At 40.0% G+C, this 25,556-nt stretch overlaps 1 protein-coding gene across 24 annotated transcripts in view; it reads right to left on the bottom strand.

The window, feature by feature from the left end:
- The window catches only part of JAKMIP3 (Janus kinase and microtubule interacting protein 3), a 121,361-nt gene extending 105,569 nt beyond the window's left edge, over nucleotides 1-15,792 (bottom strand). For 23 of the 24 annotated variants that reach the window (XM_068951366.1, XM_068951365.1, XM_068951364.1 and 20 more), the window contains exon 1: nucleotides 15,315-15,792. The gene's annotated coding sequence lies outside the window, so the exon portion shown is untranslated. The remainder of the gene's footprint in view (nucleotides 1-15,314) is intronic. The other variant, XM_068951348.1, reaches the window with a different exon arrangement.
- Nucleotides 15,793-25,556: the final 9,764 nt, after the last annotated feature.

A 25,556-nucleotide genomic window follows, 5' to 3' on the forward strand; every position in this document is an offset into this window, starting at 1 on the left:
CCCTCCTGCAGCCTGCCGCGAAGCCTCCTCCCCGGCCGGACCCTACGGCTTTGCGTCTACCTTGTGCAGCCAAACCAGCGGGAACAGGACGGTCGGAATCTGGCTCAGGATGTAGAATTTCCCCGTGTTTTAGTATTATCTCTGTGCCACACAATCGCTTTATTACGCTTACGTAAATTATATTTCCCACCTCCAGTTAACCGGGGGGAAAAAAACTACACGTGACAATTTCTCTTTAGAATTTCATGTATTGAAGTGAGTTGTGTAGACTAACACTATTTTTAGGTTAAACTGAACCTACATAAAAAACGAGGTATCTTCACAACGTTGCAGCTTAACGCTATAGCTGGCATTTTGGTTAATGCCTTTTGGAACCTTTACCTGTCACTGTTAAGGAAACGAGTATTTTCAGGGCTCAGAACAAAAAAGCAAATCAAAATTTTAAAATCAAGCTTGTTCCACTTCCTGAAAATTTGGCCCTTTGAAATTTAAAACTATGAATAAGAGTTTTAACTATTCAAAAAGAACACTTATTATTCAAATGAATAATGTATTCATCTTTCTTAATTTTAGGTGTCTATATTTTTTATGTTTGTTTCATTATCAATTATAATCAACTGAAAAATCTAGGTTCTGGTAATCACACCTCATTGCTGATGCCAGCTGACTTAACAGACTTGCTCTTCTATTACTCTGTTTATTGTACTAATGAAATGAAAGTTTCTTTTGATTAAAGCATTATATTTAAAATTACAATATCATAAGAAAACAAAGAGCAGTAACAAAAACAGTCTTCCTTGGTGCCAGCTGGGCAGCCTTAACTTTACTTTCTCCTCCATCTTATTTTCTCTACTAAAATCTTAAAAATATTAATAAAGTCAGATTTAATACCATACTAGCATGTGACTCCAAAAAAAAGCAGTATTGTTCTTATTAATGCTCACTGTCACTGATGCTTTAAAGGGCATAAAGAAGTCTAGTCAAATATTAACAAGCGGCTAAAAACAATGCAGCATGCAGATAGTTTGCAAGCCAATGTTGCAAAAGCAAAAAATAGTTTCAGATAAGAGCTCAACTCCATCTGCATGGAGCTATTGAAAATTAAAAAAATGAAGTTTACCCCAAATTCAAACCTGAAGTGAACAACGCTCTGTTTATCAGGCTACGCAGTACTGTAACATCCATTACTACGGACTGGTAGCAGTTCCAGTCCCAGTAAGCACCTCCATGTGGTGCGCACTTCACAATGGGTTGCTCTTTCATGATCAGCTACAACATTTTAATCTTCATATTAAAGCAGCTGAGGAAGCATGACCTTCTGAACAGTCAAAGGAAGAGTTACTGTTGCTGTCAATAGGCTGTCACTGTCTGGAGAACGAAAGCTGAAATTTCACTTTCAGAAGCCGTTGACCAAGAAGTGTTTTAAAGTTTTGTCTGTGACAAATTATCAAATGTTCAAGCTTTATCTATGCATTAATCATCTGAAAAGACTTCCTCCTTCTAACTAAATGCAAGAATACCGGTGCTATTTACAAACAAGGATTTTCTTGTTTTTGTTGCATGGTCAGTACAACTGGATTGTTACTACACACTGTAAATCTCAGATAAATCTAATATAGCCTCCCAAACTGTAAGTCTTCTGAACATCAGGCTTTCAAGATACACGATACTCAAGCATCAGCCAATAAGTGCATAAAAGAAGACTAGAGGAGAGTCTTATGACTCTCTGCAGCCATAAATATGTTTAAACCATTAGAATATCAGCTATAGTTTGACAGGTGTTTATCAGCAAGAGTTTCAAACATGTGTTCTAGCAAAGGACCTTGAATACCTATGTACTGTGCCATGGATCACGGCCGAGGAATGTGGGGGTAAAAAGCAGCAACAGCAGAAAAGCTTCACAACCACACAGATAGCCATGGATTTCAAAAGGCCTCCTGCTGCTGCCCTGAGGCTGGACACTGCCCACTGTTGGGGGTTCCTATTTTCAAACTTGGCACTTGCTCCTGGTGACCCAAACCAAACGTTACTTTCAAAGATGACATGTCAGTGCCACAGGGCCACAGGGCACTGGAGTCAGACAGGGGAGTAACAGGAAGCCTTTGAAGAGCATGGGACATAGCACTGTGAGGGCACTGACTGTCAAGTGACAACAGGTAACACCACCAAGAAAACCCTGACGCTTAATATGGTGACGTTCATATAACTGAGAACGAAAAAGAAGAGTACCGCAGAGTATATCAGGAGGTTGCCAAGTGTCAGCCTCCTACAAGAAACCCCATGCCTGCTTTTCCTCAACCACGCCGAAAATCTCTTCTTAATGGTCTTAATTAGACATTAGTTTATCCAGCCCACACAAACAAGCGCTCATGTGCATACTCCCTGAAACATCGTGTTACTGCTTCATCATTTCAGTTGCTCGCTGTTATTGCACTCAGTTATTGCTTCACCGTTTCAGATCATGCTTGTGCCTAGATTCCTTACGCTATTAAAGAAAGTCCTACTAAAAATGCCTGAGTAGCCTCGAAATTGGTTATGTCTATGGATTACAAGATGCCCTGGAGTTGAGAGTACAGACGTGGCGGACTGCAACAAAGTGGTTAAAAATGGCTAAAAACAGAACAGAAGACACTTTCTCATGCTCTTAAATCATGGAGTTACTATATACGTTCCTAGAGACAGTGTTATTAAAACAAAGATTAAAAAGATAATGGATGCTAAAGTAAGTGAAAAGATGAGGCTTTAAGTCAGAGGGTTTGGATGGAGGTAAGAGCAAAGTATTTCAGAATTTCCAGGACAACAGCTGAATTATCTGATTTCATCTAGTGCTGTTATGGATTAATGCTTTCAAATTCTGTTCCAAAGATGTCTCTGCTGTTTTAACATATCCTCCCATTTCTTGCTTCCTATCTTTCATTCGTGATTTGGAGATCTACATATACAGCTATTTCTATATAGACATTCCTTCCCAGGAGGTACATCTACTCCTGAGCTGACTAATACTACTTGATATCACTGTTTGTTGGTTGACATAGACATATAATCAGAAGAAAAAACTATTTATAATATTCATGGCCATAATCTTAGGTGTCAAATGCAGTCACTGAGTGGCTTATTTTTAAAGCCACTCAATACTGATATTTTTAGCAGGAGCATCTATTTTTTCTTTAATTTCACATTTATTCATAACACTGAGTTAATTAGCAACTTTTTTCTTCACATACCTGCTACTGCTCTTAAGGTAAAATACATCCAAACATTTTCAACAGCATAAGACCAGGTGGATGGAAAGCGCAATTACTATGTTCAGATAGACAGCTAAACGGGGTTCGTTACTAATGTCTACCTCCTCACCAAGAAAAATAAGCAGGTCAATGCCAATGAATAAGTCTTGCTTGTTGAAAGCTATTTAGGATTTTTCAAAAGCATTCATTGCTGGCATAAGTCTTGTCCTATTGAGCATTTCAACAGTCAAGCCTTTAGCTTTTGCAGATGGAAGAAATGATCTACATCTTTTTCATATTAACTCTGTACACACAAAAAATGCCCAATTGACATCATTGCATATCTAGAAAAGGGAACACATCATAGGCCATGAAGATCATTTGCTCTCCACTCTGAAAGCTCCTTAAGAGAGGTTGCTAGAGATATTGGTGAGTGAATGGTAAGGTGAAGTCTGTGATCTTGGGTAAGAACCAGAAGGTTATTGACATCTTGTGCTTCAGTAAATTCCAAACATTCATCCAGAAAATTCCTCTAGCTCTAGCAAGTTGAATAAGATAGATCAGATAATGTAAAAACACTATTTTTATTCCATTCTTATAGTCTTTGCATATCTGTGAGAAAGATTCTAATTTTCTGCATAAGCCACTTCTTCAAACCTCACACAGCGCCCCTTGGACACGTCATAGCCCAGTGCATGATTTGCTATAAACCTATCCCCTGTCTCAAAGCCCAGTTCATTTTCTTGCCCTACACACGCTTCTCTCTAATGCCAGCTAGAGATGGTGATAATGGAGTGAAAACGGGAAGAACTTTAGCACCTATTGTTTCCTTCTCCCTTGCAAAATACGGATTTTCCATAGAGATCATGGAGTCTGCAACTCTCCTGAGTCATCAATAGCTTAGGATCTACCTGAAAAAAGGATTACCATAGCACTAGCTGATACATCAGGAGCTGTATTAACTCAGTCTAGCATCACCAAGGCATTCACGGGGCTTTTAAAAATCTAGCATGGTAAATCAAGACTGATAGCATAGGCCACAAATAAGGGCAATAGGGATTTCCTCTCTAGTCCCCCTTCACTTCTGGGAAAAAAAAATCCTCACAGTATATATCTCATAATATTATATGTTTTGCAAATAAAGGAGGAAAAATACCTTTATGCTAAGGGATTTTTCCCCAATTTTTACAAGTCTTTTAGTAAGTGTCACAATACAGCAACAGAACTCATATCAGCTGCTTGTGTGCATTCTGGAGCTTTTACTCATCCTTCCGGTCTCTTGTCATTTAGGATGTGCTATCTTTGTCATGATACCTGTCTTTGTCATGATACCTATCTGTTCTGACCATCTGTAGTCATCCTGTTGATTAGAGGGCACTTCTGAAAAAATAATTTCCATATACTTTTCTATTTCAGTTTTTTCCTTTCAACAAACAAAAAAAAGGGAGTGGAAAAAGAGCATATTTATATCTGACTTACAGCTCCTCCTCCTGACCGTGAGCCTGACGCCCAGACTCAGCTATTCCCCCCTCCTCTGTGCTCCCCTGCTTTGCCTGCCTCACTTTCACCCATCCTTACCTACCGCCTGCTTCGCTAAGGACGGATCCACATGTGCCAAGCAGTCTTCTCTTCTACGCTTCTCCTCAAATCTATGATGTTTTTCACTGATATTTCCCACTCGCATCGTTGTTTGCTTCTTTACTATGTTTTTACGTATATATATATATGCATGTTATAAAACTTGGAAGGCCCAGGCTATTATGTTATCTTCAACAACACACAAACATTTTAGTGAAGGGGGAAGGCGGGGGACAGGAAATCCCAAACCAGCACAGCAACAAGATTACTTCCTTTTAGCAAGAGCTACCTGGGAGGGCTCTCCAGTCCAACCCTGCCAAGCTCCTACCTAAAATGAGGTCAGCAGTTTTCAGCCTGCTGAGCTAACAGACAGTGTAATGAGGGGCACCTGTGGACAAACAACTAGTTTTTAACTCCTGCTGAGCTCGAATGCGTCCTAAGGACAGTTAAGGACAATGAGATTTCCCTTCCACTACAAGCTTTTGAGCTAGCAAAGTCCAAAGCTTTGACAGTCCTGGTTTGGTCTGTGTAAGTCTTTCAAATACGCATGAGCAATACGTGTAACTGAAATTTCAACTACGTTGTCTGTACGTGCAGATTCAGGAACCACGTGCCCAGCACTCTCAGGAAAGCTTAGGAAACGCAGAGGAAACCAACTCGAAACAAATCCCTTCGTTTCAAAACCTCATTTGATGTTTCTAGAACTGTGCTGCTAAATGTTGCCAGCTGTGACCTCAAGACATAAAATCAGCCATTATTATACTTTCTGTAGTCAGTTGGTCTTTCTCAGTGCCTAACACATGGTTATTTGTCCTGTACAACATCAGATACTAAAGGAATTTACAGTCTCTATGATGGTGTGGGGAAAAAATAAGACAGTAAGCGAAAAGGACAGAAAAAGAATAAGCCAGTGTCTGAAACAATGATAAATGCAGTGAGCATCTCCCTTCCCCCTTCATAACCGGCTAACGCTCACGCTCTGCGAGGAAGTCCAAGCAGCAGACCGGTCACAGCATGAAAGAGCAGCAGATAAGACCTCATGTAAAACATTGAAACAAACACAAGTAAAAGGTGAAAACGCTAAGGAAAACCTATAATGAATCCTTCTGCAAGCAATGTAAATGATATATCATTCACCTCTGGTGTGAAAAGAGTGCGTTAACCCTTCAAGTCCAGAAGGTGCAAGCAGCCGCTTGAGCTAACAGAAATTTCCTGCAACCCCCAACAGTGCTTTAGGTTATGGTCATTCGGAGCCAACATCTTTATGGAAATGCCAGATGTTAATTTACACAAATAAAATCCATAATGCTTCCCTCAAGAACAGTTGCTAAAATAGATAGCTTATGTAATAAAAGAGCAACATACGATCTACCAATAAAATAAGTCTTTAAGTGACCATTCAAAATACAACAAATCCCAAAATTACTTTGGTTGCAGAAAAAAAAGGGTTATAACAACTGCAAACGTTAACTGTCGATATGTATCCATTCTATCGCAGTTAAGTCAGGAAATTTTCCATTTACTTATTAGTACTTCAGAGAAAGCTAATCGCTTTCTCTTTAAGACCCTTTGCACTTTTTCTTTACTACCTTCATGCAAATATTTGCCTGGTTTTGCTTTGAATCCAAACAAACTATAAATACTGAAACTTAACGGCAGTAATCCAAAAAGTCACAGCAGTGATGCCTGACTCTCACTCACATAACGTGTCCTATCAACAAGCGTCCATGGGCTCAACCTATTCCCCCCGTTTCCCAGGCAGGGAAGCTCCTGCTGATACGTGGAACGGCTGAGCAGCCTGCGAGGTGGCCTGTCGGGGGCCCCTGTAGGTTCACAGCCATGTATGCATTCCACACCCTGCCTCACTCTTGCTTAAACATTCCTGCGTGCTCCAACCATTTTTCGGTTGAACTGCACCATATGCATAATCTGCCTTCCTAGTCAATATGAAAACCATTACCCACGAAATACTGACAGAATAATTTGGCCTTCCCTGATACGCAAGAAGTTATGATATTAGACAACAATGATCAATCATTTTATTTTGCTAATAAAATAAGCAAAATGTAAAGATAAAGATGTCAATGATCACCCCACAGATAACTATGGATATTTACTGTTATGGACCAAATATTAGGTACTTACCAGGTCCCTTCTTTGAACTAGGGCAAAATTTGGATATCATATCTGGGTATGGACGTCACTGGAATTCTCCAAAGTGAAAAGACTATTACCAAAAGCTACTACGTAGTTCAACATGCTAACATGACCATATCAACCATATTTAGGGAACTTCCCTTGTATTTATGTGCAAATTTAAAATCTACCTTTCAAGATAAAGAAAAATCTGTGCTTTGGATGGTAATATTAGATTTAAACTATGCCCTCAAGTTTCTCATGAACTTTCTTTGCAGATGTTTCTTCTCAGACAGTGTAAGAAAATATCACATACAAGTAATAATCCTGTGTATATAAAAAAACAACCTGATGGAAGTTTGCACTGTTAGGGAAGACATTTTATAAACCAGGCAAATCAAAGAATTTTAAGTGCTCAAATTTATGTGAGCTCTTATATAAAAACATGTAAGCCATTAATACTGAAGCTTTATTTTTATAACAGCATTAAACAAGACAAATGCTTAATTGGCTGTGACGTATTGGAAGATACGTCCAAGGAGCACTTGACTGGGAGCTAAAGCTCCGCTACCTAGTCTGACACAGGCCTACTCAGGAACACCAATGTATTCCTCTTTTTTTCTTCTCCCCTTTTACCAATTGATTATAATCTCTTTGAGCTTGGACTGCCTGTCTGCATGGAGTTATCGGTACGGTATAAGGCAGTGTTATGAAGAGCGCCATGCAAGCTAATGCAAATATCAGAAAACACAAACTTCAGAAAATGCCATGCAGATGAATGCTGCCTGTGCGTGATGACAGCTAATCCAACTCTGCTGCTCCTAGCATCCAAACAGCTCACAGTACAGTGAGTGTAAAATGTTTCCTGATTGTTCCCATACAGTACAACAAGGACTTCATGTGCTATCTAAAAATAAAAGAGGCGCTTTCATAGTCACGCACATCATAAGCAGAGACAGATTTACCATGAGGATATGGAGTTCAAGGAGATAGAGTCTCTGCTCTCACATGAACGCTGCCCAGGGACACTTGCGTTGGGTCACATGAAAGCGCTGCTGCCCTACTCCCCGTTTCCTCTCTCTCCGCTGCCTGTCCTCCTCTAGTCTCTGCCTTAATGCTCTGAATGCATCCAGCCTTCTCTAAGTGTAACTATACCTACTGTGTGAAAAAGATGTGATCTGCTTTTGTAATTTTTTGGCAGTTTTATGTCCTTTCCTTTACAATGTCAAAATAAAAACCATAAAAAGTAAAAAAGAGAACACCGTTATACTTTGAGAGCTTGGAATGGTAATAACTTTATTAAGAAGTGGCACCAGTGCCATCATTGCTTTTTTGGCAGCTCTTGACAAAAATAAAAGGCAACTATACTATGACGGTACTAAACCAGCAAGAGTTTGAAGTGTTTCATACATTTGTCATGCTCCCCAAAATCTGAAGGCTATGTGACATATTAAAATAAATCATTTCTGATGTTGGAAAGATCACATTTTTAATTCCCCATATAATCATGAATCTGCTCCTTATGAAATTACCTTGTGATTTGATTGAGTCGAATTCACTTTGCCCAGCCTCCAAACAGACTAAATGGCATAAGCTATTTGGAAAATTATGAGTTATTCTAACATGCTGCCATAAACTTCCAGAAGTACATAAACAAGAGAAGGAAAAACTGAAAAAATGTCAATTTTTCCATCTCAAAAGACACTTCTCGAAGAAAAATAAAAAGTTACACTGACCTAATACTGTTCACTGTCAGTCAGAACTGAACATTTTTGAATGTTCTAGCTGCTGTATTTAAGATACAACATCAACTAATTGAACTCCAGCAGAAGAAGGAAGTGTACAGAATGTGGAAAAGGGGACAGGCCACTTGGGAGGAATACAGCGACGTTGTCAGAGCGTGCAGGGATGCAACAAGGAAGGCTAAGGCCCAGTCGGAATTAAATCTGGCAAGGGATGTCAAGGACAACAAGAAGGCCTTCTTCAAATACATCAATAGCAAAAGGAAGACTAGGGAAAACGTGGGCCCGCTGCTGAATGGGGCGGGTGCCCTGGTGACAAAGGATACAGAGAAGGCAGAGTTGCTGAATGCTGCCTTTGTTTCCGTCTTCACTGCTAAGGCCAGTCCTGAGGAATTCCAGACCTTGGAGACAAGAGAGGAAGGCTGGAGAAAGGAAGACTCTCCCTTGGTTGAGGAGGATCAGGTCAGAGATCTTTTGTCCAAACTGGACATCCATGAATCCATGGGCCCCGATGGGATGCACCCACGAGTGCTGCGGGAGCTGGCGGATGTTATCGCTAGGCCACTCTCCATCATCTTGGAAAGGTCCTGGAGATCAGGAGAGGTGCCTGAGGACTGGAAGAAAGCCAGTGTCACGCCAGTCTTCAAAAAGGGCAAGCAGGAGGAGCCAGGAAACTACAGGCCTGTCAGCCTCACCTCCATCCCAGGAAAGGTGATGGAACAGCTCCTCCTGGAGGTCATCACTAAGCATCTGGAGGACAAGAAGGTGATCAGGAGTAGTCAGCATGGATTCACCAAAGGGAAATCATGCTGGACCAATCTGATAGCCTTCTATGACGGGATGACTGGCTGGGTAGATGAGGGCAGAGCAGTGGATGTTGTCTACCTGGACTTCAGCAAGGCTTTGGACACTGTCTCCCATCCCATCCTCCTAGGTAAGCTCATGAAGTGTGGGCTAGACGAGTGGACAGTGAGGTGGATTGAGAACTGGCTGGATGGCCGAGCTCAGAGGGTTGTGGTGAATGGCGCAGAGTCGAGTTGGAGGCCTGTGGCTAGTGGTGTCCCCCAGGGGTCAGTCCTGGCTCCAGTCTTGTTCAATATATTCATCAATGACCTGGAGGAAGGCACAGAGTGCACCCTCAGCAAGTTTGCTGATGATCCTAAACTGGGGGGAGAGGCTAACACACCGGAAGACTGTGCTGCCCTTCAGAGGGACCTGGACAGGCTGGAGAGGTGGGCGGAGAGGAACCTCCTGAAGTTCAACAAAGGCAAGTGCAAGGTCCTGCACCTAGGCAGGAATAATCCCATGCACCAGTACAGACTGGGGGTTGACCCGCTGGAAAGTAGCTCTGCAGAGAAGGGCCTGGGAGTGCTGGTGGACGACAAGTTAAACACGAGCCAGCAGTGTGCCCTTGTGGCCAAGAAGGCCAATGGGATCCTGGGGTGCATTAGGCAGAGTGTTGCCAGCAGGACGAGGGAGGTGATCCTGCCCCTCTCCTCAGCCCTGGGGAGGCCTCACCTGGAGTACTGTGTCCAGTTCTGGGCTCCCCAGTCCAAGAGAGACATGGCACTCCTGGAGAGAGTCCAGCGGAGGGCTACCAAGACGATTAGAGGGCTGGAGCACCTCTCCTCTGAAGAAAGACTGCAAGAGCTGGGCCTGTTCAGCCTGGAGAAGAGAAGATTGAGAGGCGATCTCATCAACGTGTACAAGTATCTGAAGGGGGAGTGTCAAGAGGATGAGGCCAGCCTCTTCTCCGTGGTGCCCAGCAACAGGACAAGAGGCAACGGGCAGAAACTGAACCACAGGAAGTTCCATCTGAACCTGAGAAAAAACTTCTTGACTGTGAGGGTGACAGAGCACTGGCACAGGTTGCCCAGAGAGGTAGTGGAGTCTCCTTCGCTGGAGATATTCAAAACCCGTCTGGATGTGATCCTGGGCAATATGCTCTAGGTGACCCTGCTTGAACAGGGAGGTTGGACTAGATGATCTCCAGAGGTCCCATCCAACCTAAACGATTCTGTGAACTCCATCAGTGAATTCTAGGGTATCACTGCCATACATTCTGTCAAACACTGCTGTCACCTTGACTGGGATGTGGATTACTATTTGCATATTAATTAAATTTGCATTCTCTGCTATCTATCATAATATCTGAGCAATCTGAAAACCTGTGCATTCAGCTCAGAATTAAATGGGAATAAACACGTGACTTAAATACCAGTAATTTCTATATGTAGCAAAAACATTATTGTACATTAATTGCAAGAACTGTAGTTAAGGATAATTTAAAAAAAATTAAGATACAGAATCTGTTTTTCTCTCAAGACTGCCATCCTTCCTTGGTAACTAATAAGTGGACCTGGTACCTTTACTGTTGTTGTGTTCTGTGTGAGCAGAAATCTCTCTGTCACACACCCTGCAGTCCTGGAATGTGAATCCTTTAAGAGAAGAAATGTCTTAATATTTACCATCTATTTGCATCCTCCATTACATTTTCAAACATTCAGTTGCTATACAAATTAACAGCCACACTAGCAGCAACAATAAATTAAAAGCATAGATTCTCTAAATGTAAATGCCCTACCTAAATGTCTAATGTATTCTGAGGTCCTCTCCATATATGAAGGATTATATCCTTCCACACTAACTGCAGTTCTTTATCATGAGCTAAAAAGACTATGTTGCTAATTACCTGACCCAGTCCTCACTAGAGATGGTCTAGCACAACACCTCATGTAACCCTACAAATCAATATGTGAGTTTTCTGAGGTATAACTCAAGCTTTCATCCTTCTGAAAGGTTACTGACCCACTGACAGTTGATGTTCCTTGCAGACTATCTTAGGCTGTGTCTATATTAGCAAGCAGTGCAACATATACTTGTATTATAACGCAAAGTGGTTGACACTGAAGACCTGGCAATTCACACTATACACATTTTGAGGGTACTTCAAACCCTGCTGTTGCCCTGTGGTGTGAGCACTGCTTATTGATTGGAGAACATCTTCTGATTTAGTTTTATCCAAAAGGAATCCAGAATGTGCATCTGAGACCACATCAAGATGCAAATTGAAGTGCAGCAGGTGGGGATGATTAGATTTGCTTCAAAAGCACAGTCCTCACCCAAATTAAACACATCCTTATAAACCGTGTCTAGAAATCATTCATCATGGAGACTGCTAGAGAAGTAATCCAGTATCAAATGAATCAATATACTTTAATGTTAAACTAGTTAAACTGAAACGTAGCAAGAATTTTTCAAAAGGGCCTTGGGGATTTTAGAGCAGTGGTCTTATTAAAAGTTAGTGCGACTCAGTAAATCTTTCAGCCACTTCACAAAATTCTCCTTCTGGGCACAGCCTGAGTCCCTTGAAGTCAGTAAGAGTTCTGACATGGACTCAGTGGGATCAGAAACAGGCCTTTTCTGTGTAATTTCTCTTTTAATTAAATGACGTTAATACAGAATTTGTTTCAGATTTGCATCCCACTAAAATATAGTATGTGCCATGTGTTCGTTAATGCTCTCCTTTACTTATAGTGTGTGCCAGGGGACACATATATTACGCAACCAAGGGACATGGAAGACAAACTGAGCAGTCAGCAAAAAGATGAGAAGACTTTTTGTGTATCAAAAACACAAGTTGAATCAATTAATTACATCAATACTGATTTTCACAGGGCTGAAACAGAATCCAGGATTGCCACAGACTGATGACAGGTCTAAATAGCATCTCATATCACAGCAGTCTTGCACAGCTAACAGTTTGCTCTTCAATTAATGTTAGACTACTTCCATGAGAATAAATTCTAGCTATGAATTACGACAAAATAAGCCTCATGGATAATCTAGTGTCTTTTTGTTAGCAGCTTTTAGATGAGATGGTGGTTTCAATGAGTCCTGGGACATTCCCAGACTAAGTGTGGGAAAGTTTAGGAGGGTCACAGAGACTGTTACTTTCCATACCCCTCTGAATTAGAAACCACCCTCATCAAACAGGCCTCACAGCTATATTACGAAATGAGAGCTGAGGTTAGAACCAGCAAAAAGAGAAAAATAAGAATCCAGAAACACTAGTTAAATAGATAGAAAATACACATTCTGCCTATTAAACTGACTTTGTTTTCACCTCAGCTCTATGAAAAATGAGGTCTCCATTTTGCATATGACCTTGTCAAGGTCAAGCAATCTTAGCAGAGGCAGAATAACTTGAAAAAGAAACACTAAAGAATATCCATTTGGCTTAAAATAAGCCAACACTCCATGTCCCACAGCCTACATATGTGTTTTGGGAAACAAATTTTGTCCTCCAGACATTTTCTCAAGTCTTTCTTAATTACTTCGCTTCAGATACCAGCTCTGTTTGGACAGAGTACAAAAACGAGGGTCACATTAGAGACCACAGAGACGACTGGAATTCATTGAACCTATATCTTGCTTCAGGATCGTCAGTGATAATAAACTCCTAAAGTGTTCCTGAAGAAAATGATACGTAGAACTCCTGTAGAATTTAAGTGTTTAAAAAAAACCCCTACAATGATGTCACTTCTCATTAGAATAATTTCTACAGAACTATATTAAATTCCTGTGATGCTTTTCGGCTTTAGGTCTACTTGATTACAGAGGTCTTGACTGCAAGTGACAAAGGAAAACAGGGAATTGTCATTCCGGGTTAGACCACACATAGAGTTTGCTTAGCATTCTGCCCCCAGTAATAGCCAACACTTGATGCTCTACAGATGAATAAGCTCTCCTTTTTCCATAGCATCCAGATAAAAGCTATTTATTAGTCAGCTGTGCAGAAATAAAGATAGGACTACAGGAAGTTTGAAAGGTTACCTATTATTTGGCTGCTTTTACCATAGCATATATGAGCACAAATGCTACTATTTGTCTTAAAAGTTGTTCAGTCCCATTTAACAACCAGAACAGTTTGGTGGAAGTTTTTTGTTCAAATAGTAGGTTCAAGTCAATTGGTTTATGTAAAATTTTTGGAGCGTTCTTTTGTTTTATTGCTCCATTGAATTTGAACCTCTGCTGTTGATTATACATGAAGAGTATGCATCTGAGAAGGTAACAAGCTAGAAGGCTTACCCACAGGTAAAGGCAGATGTTTTAATGGAAAGTATGAAAAAGAGATCATCATGTAGAGCCTTCAGCTGTTAGCATATCTGATTTTCAATGTGAACTATACACAATAAAGCGTAATATTTCAGAGATGCATTTAAAAAAAGTAAAGTAAAGTTTTATTCTTTTATTACACATACATTGACAATGAACTTGGAAATTTCTGTAGCTTCACTAGCTAGGAGGTGCTGGCAACTGTTTCTTTGAGACTATATAGTATGGAAAAGCTTTACAGGCACACAGTTCCACAAACAGATTTAATACTAGTGTTCTTCAAGACAATTAGTGGGCCTTAAGCACATTCTTAAAAGCCATCCTACAATAGGATGCTGTGTTTTCAATCATGGCCCTAGCAACAAATGCAATTTCCTCTAGTCACGGAGTTCGCTCGTCCTCACACCAGTTTCAGTTACCTTTTAATCCAACACCACTACAAATGCTAATCTTTCCACCATTCTGACATTTCCAGGCGAAGAAAAAGGAGTCACTAGTTAGAAAGCTGATGGAGCCAATATAAAATGAACAGATATTCCATTGCAAAAATAAAGTATTAAGATAGCCCCTACGCCAAACTTTTCTCTTCTGAGAATACTTTAAACACCATGCACTTAAAAATTCAGAGAAAAGCAAAATCATAGAATAGCTGGTATGTTAAAAATGCTATATGAGGGTCAAGGGCTGTGAGCCTAGACTGACAGCAATGAATAACTGTCTTGCCAATAAATTGCTATTGTGTAGTACATGGGTTTCTCTGAAAGTATCGCGATGTGAGAAATAACTGACAAAAGTCAATCTGACTCCAGTTCAACGTATTTGCCCTATAGACCCTGTCTGCATTTTAAACGGTTTCAGTACAGAGGCAGCCACAATAATTGAAAAGGAATCTTGATGAGATAAATGACATTTAAAGCCATCAAGGGAGCAAGTAGCTGGAAAAAACCCTTTTTTTAAAATCTAACAGATTAAACAGCACAGATTAGGAAACAGTTCTCAAGCTACACAGTACACATATCAGAGTTCAGAAAATAGGAAATGCCCAAATTATTCAGTGAGCACAGAAACCAGATTACTTTGTTACAGTAATTTATCATAACTTGTATTACCCCGAAACAGCAACATTCACATTGCAGAGGGGATTTGACTACAATTACAGGCTCTGACATTTCAACTCAATCACATATGATGGAGACTCTACCAATATCTGGACTGAATAAACGTAGCAAGAAGGTGCAGCCCATTTAACCAATGAAATCCGGAGACATTATCTTAGAAGGGCTTGCATGCATCCTAAACCAAAGATGTTGTAAAATCACAGCTATGCTTATTAACCACAGCAAAGCGAAACTCGATGTTAAGGGAAAAAAATTCAAACATAGCATGCAAAACAGGACATTTGAAAATGGATTAAAATCTATATGTAGTATATCACTCACATGCAACATATAAATATACACACAACACATTTATTATATACATATTTATATATGAATAAACATGTATAGGAACTAACCTTACAGGCATGCTCCATCACGATGCACACTGCTTTTCTGCTTTACCTGAGGACAGCACCATTCCTTGTATGCAGTGCACTTCATTTTAAAACCTGTAGGCTGTTCCTAGCAGACAGATTTAAAAGGATTTTTATGATTCACACTGCAAAAAGCTAAAAAAAATGCATCCCTGCTGCATAAGACTATATTTTCCATCTCTGTCCTCTGAATAGTGGAACCAGATGAGAAATGATTCATCAGTCCAGGGAAGCATTTAGAGGAGGGAGGAAAAAAAAAATCAACCATACAGTAAAATCTGCTCACCATGTACACACCCCCAAAGTGAAGAATCAGACCAGCCTAACTGAGGAGAAGCTAAAGATGGATTTCACAAGAAGGCTGCAGTTGCCGGGTGATGCACTGTAAACCCTGCTCCCTCCTGGGAGAATGAGCTCATTGCGAACATCCAACAGCCGCCCCTCAGCCATTGCAGTGTCACTGCAGCTAGCAGCTGAGTGCAGGCACGTCATCACAGAGGCTCACTAAAAACCGAAAACCCTCCCTTTGAGAAATCTAAGTCAAACACACCAATATAAAAACACTTCGCCTCCAATGCAGCCCAAAGTCCTTTGATATCTGGATACTGCTACAAGGGCTTGCATTTTCAGCTTTTATTCAGCCAAAGATTTGCAGCCAGCACAGTATGAATCGGAACTGAACTCCTCCTGAAGCAGGAGCTAAATTATAGAAAAGGGTAGCTAAGATTTGAAGGGTATTTGGATTTAAAAATAGCTAGCAGCCTTTGCACTTGCTCCTAGCAAAGGAGACATTCCAAGTTAAATGGAAATCCTTAGACATATGCAAGTGCAGAGCCAGGTATTAGAGATTATCTTTTATATGAGTATTATTACTGAATAATCCTCTCCTCTGCAATTATGTGGAAAAGGAAATTTGATGGCAAAGAGGCAGGTGTCTTTACAAACTCCTGTAAGGTACGATTAGAGAATTAAAGCACTGCAGATATGAAAAGCCTATCATTAACCCCTAGCTTGCTGTCTCTCACTACTTTTCAGAATTGAAAAATGAGCATTTTCAGTATTCATACTCACCATACTAAAGCTTCCCCTTTAACTCACTACTTAGTAACAGATATAGATAGAAAGAGAAGGGAATCTATTTGGTTACAAGATACTTAAAACTGCCCCGCACTCTGCAAAATTATCCAGAAGTCAGTAGGATACATTTCTTCCTGATGGTGAAGATTAGGAACCACTCAGAGCAAACTCACCGTGTAGCTGACAGGCATGATACAGTGATCTGAGTGCAGAACTGGGAAAGTGGAAACCTGTCCTAAAGCATGTTACCCATTTTCAGAAAGGTGGGTGTTTTTTTGTGGGTTTTCTTTTTTCTAAAAGACAGTATCTAAGTATCTAGAACTTTCCATGTCTGTATTTCTGATATCCTCTCTCACTGCTCTGCAATTTACTTATCCTTTGACTAAGGTGCGTGTAGTGATAGTTTGAGAAGGCTATTAGAATAAAATTTATGATTACTTCATAATTTATGATTACTTCATACCTGAAAGACAAAAATATATAAAAATTCTAGTGACAGGAAGCTACAAGAACAGAATCTATTTATTTTTTGCTGTCAAAGCTTTAGACTCAGAATTTTCCTTTTCTCTGCCCATTCATACAGTGCTGAAGTGAGAAAGTAATGATTATTCACAGACATATACGCCTCATTACATAGGCATTTTTCCTAAGCCTCAATTCTGACTGTTTAGGGGGGACTTCATACCTGTTGGGCATCCTCTTGAACTAAATGATTCTTCGTGGAAGTACAAAGTCTGCCTGCAAGAAACATTGCAGGATCAGTGCCTCAATCTACAAACACAAAGCTACTGAATTTAATTTCAAACACAAGCAAGGTACACTACAAGCTTCAGACATCTCTTTTTCTAGCTTTGACAAAAACTCAGTTGTTTTCTCTGCACCTTCTTTATGGCTCAAATATTTCTGAAGAACTAGACCATCTTTCTACGGCTGAACTTCTATAGCTCAACCCATTCCACAATGAGAAGATCACCAAATCACACATTCCATCCAGCGGCCAAATTTAAGCAAGAATCCTTTTCCACAATATGCAAGGGCTGACTGACTCGTCGACTGTGACACCTGACTAAAGCTGTGCAAATAACAGGTTTTGAATTGCTGGACTAAAAATAGTTTTCTATTTTTGTAGCTGAGCTGGAACATTTTGCAGGAAATTATAAGTAAGCAAATAAAATGGGAAACAAAGTTATAGGTGATATAAAACATCAGGCCATTATTAGTTTATATCATTCAAAGAACCATTGTTTTTTTCAGCTAGAAAGTGCTAATGAAAGAACGTTCTTTTGGCGGTTTACATTTACTGAACCGTATTCACTACTAATCTGTCCAAAGCATTCCACTACCCAATGCTTTATCAGCCACAACATAAAAGTTAACAGTTTTTAAAATTTTGAAGTTAGTGGTAAAAGAAGAGCTGAAGAAATTTTCATGCCCCACTTTTCTGACTCACTGTAGAAGTGGTTAGAATTTCTTATATTTTGGAGGTTATAAAAAACAACACAAGTCTGTTTTCTGTTTTTAAACTTCTGATTTACCTCCTTTTTTCAGCTATCATGGCATACTGCTTCCTACTTTGCCGTAATAAAGATCAGCAAGTCAGCCAGGTGATTTTTGATGTAGCATTCTGCGCAGCTATCTAACGAAACTGGGTAGGAATCTTCTCCTCAGCCTTTTACTCCATAATTTCTAGAGATAAGTGTATAACACACTGTACAAAATGCATAGTACAGCCCTCGGATTGCAGTAGCTATGTCAGAAGCAGCTTTTTTTCTTTTTTTAACTCTCCAAATGGAACAAAAGGAAACCTTCTTAGTCAAGAAAACAAACATTGTGATTATTGTGATGAGATTTTGAGGTAGAGAGTATTAAACGATGCTTTTATAACCAGGGAAACTGCTCAGCTGAAGAATACAAACAGCGTAGGAGCAATAGATGGCCCTATTTACTACAGATCCTGCAGTAGATTGCCTTGTGCTTCCTCCTAGGGAGCAGTATGAGGACCCCCTGAGTCTGTAACAAATTAAAAGAATAATGCCATAGGGAACTGCTCTTTATTTCTCTTTCAGACAAGCTCCATTCTGCATTTCCAATGTCAAATCTGATTCTATAAGTATCTCATAGAAGTATGGAAAGAGAAAGATATTTCTGAGTCTTACTGGTATTGTATCTGCATATCTAAAATGAGTTTACTCTCACTTACAGTCAATGAGTCTTGCTTCCTGTGCATCTCTAGCGTGCAGAGCTAACCAGTGATGCTATAAGGCATGAAAGACGCTAATGATCAGATTCTTGTCACTGGGCCATCAGAAATTGTTGCAACTAAGAAATAATACAGAGAAAGAAAAATGCAAGGAATGGTGATGCATGTTCATAAATCAGAAGGAAGAAAACAAAATCTGGAAATAAGTTGCAAGAATGGCCCCCACCCCTCACCCCTGTAGTGCTGCTGCCTTTTAAACTTAATAAAAATGATACAAAAGCAAACTTCTGTGTTCATTTAGTTTCTCCAAAATCCTGATGGATTGGGGAGCTAATATTTTATCCCCCTCTGCTTCCCCCATTAATTGCAAAACGTATACCTTGTTCACCATCTTTCTGCCAAAACCTTTTGCATCAGCTGACTCTTAGGGTTCCCAGAAGAAATACAGGAGATCCAAATCTCCACCAGCAGCTTTTAGGGCTAATGATGTTTGTTGTTGCTGTTTTGTTGGTGTGTTTGGGGGTGGCAGGGAACGGAGCAGAGCTGAGGAGACTATGAGGCTACGACAGTCGGTGCCACCCCAAGGTGTCTCCGGCTGTTGTCCCTCGACAGCAGGGATGGGTGGGCATGCTGTATTAAAGCAATTCAAATGCAGCCTTGTGCACTCCAGAATACCATCACGTTGCTCAGATGTGTGAAAGAGGTGTTGGATAAACAGGTATAAATTACATAACTTGATTTATCTTAAATCATTAAGAAACTAAAGAATGTTTGATCGATATTATCCACTTCTAAGCTAATTTAAACCAATTTAAGAGTCCCTACACAAGTCTCAATTTAGGTCACTTTAGAAATAGATTTGGTTAAATTAGTATGATTATCATGTATAGACCTAACCCTTAATTCCTTATCTTCTTTAGTTTATATATTAAATCATACCATTGCATTGGCAAGATTGTTTTGTTTTTTAAATCAGAGAAATGCCAAATCAATAAATTACGCATTATCTGTTTCACCTCCTAATCTCAACAGTCTGGATAAGAATGAATAACTCAGGAATGAGTAACTCAGAACAATTTGGTAGTTAATGATGAACTCTATTCCAAGAAATGTCCGGTATGAAAATATATATCCTGACTTGATTTACTGAGGCAGTTGATAAAGTTAATAACTAAGCCATTATAGGGAGTGAAGAAAACTGAAAGAAGTATGTGGTTCTCAGATTTTAGAAGCTTTTGAGGACCTGTGTTTTACACAGGTGAGCAAGATCTACTCTGTACTGCTCCACCGGAGAACAGTAGGTGGGACGTAACTAAAATATCATATGTGCTTCATATCTTGCATTGTACAGAGATATCACCATCTCAGGTGATTTAGGCACTTGTTCCAGACAGCCTCATTCTCCCAAATCAGTCCTGAGTCTGCACTTTCGGTTATACTGTATCCATTATAAAGTAGGTATAAAATACTCACTTTGATTTATCCTATACCAATAAGAAATCAAAGAAAGTTTAATCAATGTTATCCATTTTCAAACTAATTTAAACAAGACTATAAACAGGTTTTGCATAATGCCTGAGATAATTTTCCCTTGAAACTGTTGCAGGCTGACACAGTACAAAAAGATATGCTTAAAATTAAACACAAAGTTAAGTGAGTCTGATCAACAAGCATGACTTCGTAACTGTTTAAAATACTGCAGTTTGCTAGTCAATGGAGGAGGTGCACCATCGTCTCTGATTTAAAAGGAAATAATGCATGATTTTTCTGTTGACATGCAAGTAAACAAAATTAAAGTGGGTTCAATCCTGATCCTACAGGATCACAGGTTAACAGACCAATAATCTTTTAAAGATTTAGTTTAATTTACTATTTTCACTGATCACAGCAGAGTGCTCTTCTGGCAACAATCAAAAATCATGGACCACGAAGATTTACATGCAAACAAATGCATCCAATTACTAACAAAAGATCCTAGAGGTAGCTGTCACAGGACTATTGTGTTATTTACTAGTATGTGTGAAGATTAATTTGACCCTGCTTTATATCTGTCTTAAAGCAGGAGAGATTTCTGGAATAAAGGTCAGTCAACAGGACACAAAGAGAAAGGGAGCTTTAACAAAGTTTTGTGCACGGGGGACGTGCTGGTGTTGGGTGGCAGCAGAATGCACCGAACTGCAAAGGCTAATCAACAGAGCCAGGGAAGCAGAATTGGGAAGGGATATTTGCATAACGAACATGCTGCACCTTTTGCTGTCTAAACTCTAAGGACTTGTCAAATTATCATTTCAACCTCCTTCCTTTTTGAAGGCTAGCATTACAGAGAAATGCTGTCACTGCTTTTTGCCAAGGCCTGTAGCTCTTCTGAGCTTGTTCAAGTTCCTGTTGACTGTTCAATTGGGTGGTCAGTCTCTCTTACCAATATTCATCACCACTAACAAAGATGGTTTCTTAATCGATATCTGCACTACAATATCTACTCATGGTGAGAATTTTAAGCACTAGGATTTAATACCTATTTTCATCAACTGCAATGAGAAGTCGATGACTGTGAGCAGGAGTGGAGGGCTGCTAATTAAGTCTTAAATCAGAGTCCTAGCAGAGTTAAAGAAGCTCTTTTGCTTAAACACACCTCCTTGTTACATTTGTAGGTATTTACTTACTATTAAATATATAACACGCGTTCTTCCACCCCATGTAGCCTAGTAATTGTTATGCTTTGCTATACTGAGGGTCTGTCAGGGAGCAGTAAGAGCTGGGCTACTCTGCAGTGGCGAGCCAGCCAGGAGCCAAGGGCGGCTGCAACGGAGGCAACGTCCCCACCAATGGGGCATGGTCCCACGGCACCCGAGCGGGACAGGGCGGTGACAGCAACAAGCGGCAACAGCAGTCCAGCAATCACCAAGTGAAGGCAAGTTAGTAAGTCAGGTCTGAGGTCAATCTGGGAAATCCAAATAACTCAGGAACAGGGCTGGGATCAGGTACACCTACAGCATAGCTTAGGCTGGGAGTGAAGGTCCAGGGCTGGGCTTAGATAGGGCTCCTGGGCCAAGGGCAGAGGGCATGTGGCTGCTCCCCAGTGTGGCTGCTCAGCGCCATTAAGGCCAATTGGTCTGCTCAAGACCCTGGCAGAGTTTATTCCATCTCTTATGCACTGGTATCACATTTTAGGCACCACTATCTAATTATAACTACCTATATAATTACACCTGCTGTTACTACAGCAGTACTTCGTTTTCCATTAACTTTAGATCACCAAAGTCAGAGCAGACTCTGGCCCATGGTTTGTAGAATTAATTATTCTCCAAAGTCAGAGAAGTTTTGACAGCAAAATTGTAACCTTTCCTGAAAACTCAGCTTTACCCTTTCAGTTTTAATACAAAAATGATCCCTTTCCCAGCAATTTATGACTTCTTTCCTTCCTGTGATTGAATTATTTTTAATTCAGACTAATTATCTGTGACATTTAGGATAACAGTGTAATATTGTAAAATCATAAATGCGTATTCAGAGATTAAACATAAAGGCCTTTCCCTAATGTTCTCTTATCAGAAATAACTTTGTAGCGTTGTAGCAAAACTCAATGCAAGACCTTATAGGAGAGGAGAGTGATCTTATTTTGAAACAAAACCAGTTTGATTCAGTCACATTCTCATACCTATACACTCAGTCACCAAGACATGTGTGTCCAATAGTCTGTCCAGCATTTAGGCACCAAGACACGCGTGTCCGGGTGGTCTGGCTGGGATTCTTGCAGTGATGTAGAGGACAAGGGAGTACTGTCAAGTAAGCATTGGTAGAAAAAGTGAACATTGTTTTATTATGAAGGAATAAGGTTCTCATATTAGAAGACTTGACCCACAAACTACAGAATCTCACTTCAGAATATTTCTAGAATTCTCTTAATAAAAGCTTTATGCATTAATGGTAGCAGAAAAATAAATAGAGCATTGCTCCAGTTTATCTTTTATACCTTGACCTTTTACTTAATTTAGCACTGCAAGGCAACTGAAGAACCTAATGAAATATAAGCATATTAAACAGAGTGGATACAAGCCACATACTTCTATCAGGCTGGAAAAACATGGCTTGAAAATATGAGGTCTCTTCTTATATTCCTATACAGTTGCCCGACTACGAAGCACATCCTGCAAAGGGGAAAAGCTCTCCTTTCTTCTCTTTTTTCTCCCTTCTTCCCAGTAGAACAATAAAGGAGCAACTTCATCAGGAAATCCTAACATAGATTTGTTTGCTCAAATTCCTCCTAGAGGAGGGCTTGGTGCTGCCGAAAGATTGCTAACAGAGGAAGTCAGTTCTAAGACAACGTAATATCCATGCTGCTGAAACAGGAAACAGCACATGGTAAATGTACTGCTTTACATAGGATATGTTCAGTGTTTGTGTAGCGCCAAAAGATAAAATATTTGTCCATTTTTTTCCTGTTTGGAGATATTTTCAGAGCAGATTTTCACCTGCTATGAATGTCAGACAGGTTGTGGAGTCTCCTTCCCTGGAGATATTCAAAATCCACCTGGACATGATCCTGTGCAATGTGCTCCAGATGACCCTGCTTGAGCAGGGGGCTTGGACTAGATGATCTCCAGAGGTCCCTTCCAACCTTGGCCATCCTGTGATTCTGTGATTCTGTCATGGAATTGTTTCTGGTTGCCAGAGTGTAGGAAAAGACTATTCAGGACTGTTGACTGGTGGATATCCAGACCGTAAATCTTCTCCCCTTAGATTTCTTGCTGTGGGAAAAGACAGAAAAAGTGGAACAATTATTTCAGTGATCCCTTCCTCTCTTCCTGAGCCAGTCAGCACATATTCTTATTCAAACAGCGTTGAGCTTTCTGTTCCTTAGATGCTTCCACAGTCCCCGAGAGATATGTATATTAACGTGGAGAAAATCGACACACTTCTGCCTGTATTGTGGGATGATTAACTTGCTCTTCAGTGATCTAAGCTTCTTAGATTTCTGTGGATTATTTTTCAGAGCGAGGTGCAAAGGTTTGCTGGACAGCAGAGAGCAGCAGAGAGCTACAGATGAATACACGAAGTCCAGTTTGAGGCAGCATCCAGCTGTTAGAACAATGTCTGTGCCCAGCTCTTGGGCCTAGTACATGAAGAGAAAATAAATAAACATATAAAGAACTTGCTTCTTGAATAGTTACCTAATTTAAAATTGTATTTTGTTCTGTTAAGGACAAATTTGCCATAAATTTCTTAGTAGGACAAAATAGATTTTTAATCATGCAAATTAACAAACAATCTATTTAAAAATAGATTTTTAATCATGCAAATTTGCAAATCATGCAAATTCCTGTGGCCAGGAATAACAAAAAATAATTTAACTTCCTGTATGTTTTGAAGGACTAATCTCTGGAACAGCCGTATGCATGTCATGTTCCACCTCTCATTGCTCTTTGCTTGCCTGAGTGCAGCTTGACAATAAGCTAGCCCTTCAGGTGTGTCCAGATGCATGGACTTCCTCTGCACCTGCACCTGTGGGCATAGTGTTGATATGCCTAGTGATCCTCAGAGTCATCTTGGGGCTGTACTAAGGAAGAAGTAAAGATGCTCCGCTCTGGCTACTTTCAGAGTTCTTATGTTTTGGGAAACCCAGCTCAAACTATCTTTAGTGGATCTGATTTTCTCTTCATATAGAGAAGAGCATGCCCCTATGGGGAACAAGCCAGGTCTGAAGCCATATGTATTAAGTTGGAAATTGGAAGGGATTATCTCTGCCGAGGGAAAAGTTCTCTGTCTAGTGCACTGCTCTTCTACACACTACACAGCAGGCACTTCTTCAAAGCAGAGCTTGGGAATCTTTCCTCACAGGGGCCAAAAGGCTTTTATTAAAGCCTTGTATTAAAAATCTGTTAGGTAAATACAACATTCGTAATTTTTTGTATTTAAATGAAGATATTAAAATGATTAATCTATTTTATTACACACCAGTGCAATGTAAGAATAATCTCGTTGCTGCAGAATGTGTCTGCTAATGACTGTGGAGACGAAATCAAGGCATATATATTGATCCCAAGGCATACCGCACTTTCAGCATTGCTCCTTAGTGAGGGAGCTGTGTACAAAATCTGTCAGCAGAAAGACTCATGAACATCTTCAGTCTGTAAAAGTCTGAACTAATGTCACAACAAAAGTTTGTGATTTGTCTGAATTATTTTAAGAGGATTTGCTTTGGCTTTGGGGTTATTTTCCACTGACCATCCAAGTAGTTTTTCTCATGTGAATGAACACATAAATCAAATTTTTATCACGTTTCAGAATTCATGCCAGGCAGCATATACTATGAGAAGACTTCCTTCATCCTTTAAGACCAATTACCTCTAAGTAAAGTCCTACTTAAAGCCCTACTTTAGCTCCAGAAGGCCTAGGACTGAGGTATGGAAAAACGGTGTGTAAGGTGACAAGGTCTTCATGGGCCAATCTGTTGCTCCCCTTAGTCCAATAATCCATTGGCCATACTCAGTATAATCTACCTACTAATAAAATCCTGACCTTGTATCTTTCTGGATCCCTGTGCGTTGGGGCTGTGCTGGGACAGTATGGTCAGAGAACAGGGGCTTGATGACTTAAGCAGCACCAGGGAAGATCATAGATTAATCTTCCTTCTTATCGAGATATGTCACTGAAAATTTGCCAGAGAGATATTTTATCAGGGCTTCAGGATTGTCTACTGCAGAAAGGCACAAATGAAAAAAGATTTCAACCTGGAGAAAATGCCTGCATCCTGTAACTTAAGTAAACAAAACTTTAGCTATCCTTTGGCTAAAGAAAATAAAATTTTATTTATTTGTCTTCATTAGATTAGTTCCCAGCAGTAAGTCAGCATCTGCTTTCAAACGGCATCACTCTTTTTTACTATGTCATCTCCTATTTGGAGAACCCCTGCTGTCTGCTCTGATGACGTTACAACCTTTGTCAAT

The sequence above is a fragment of the Struthio camelus genome, chromosome 7 (assembly GCF_040807025.1).
Source record: "Struthio camelus isolate bStrCam1 chromosome 7, bStrCam1.hap1, whole genome shotgun sequence".
NCBI lineage: Eukaryota > Metazoa > Chordata > Aves > Struthioniformes > Struthionidae > Struthio > Struthio camelus.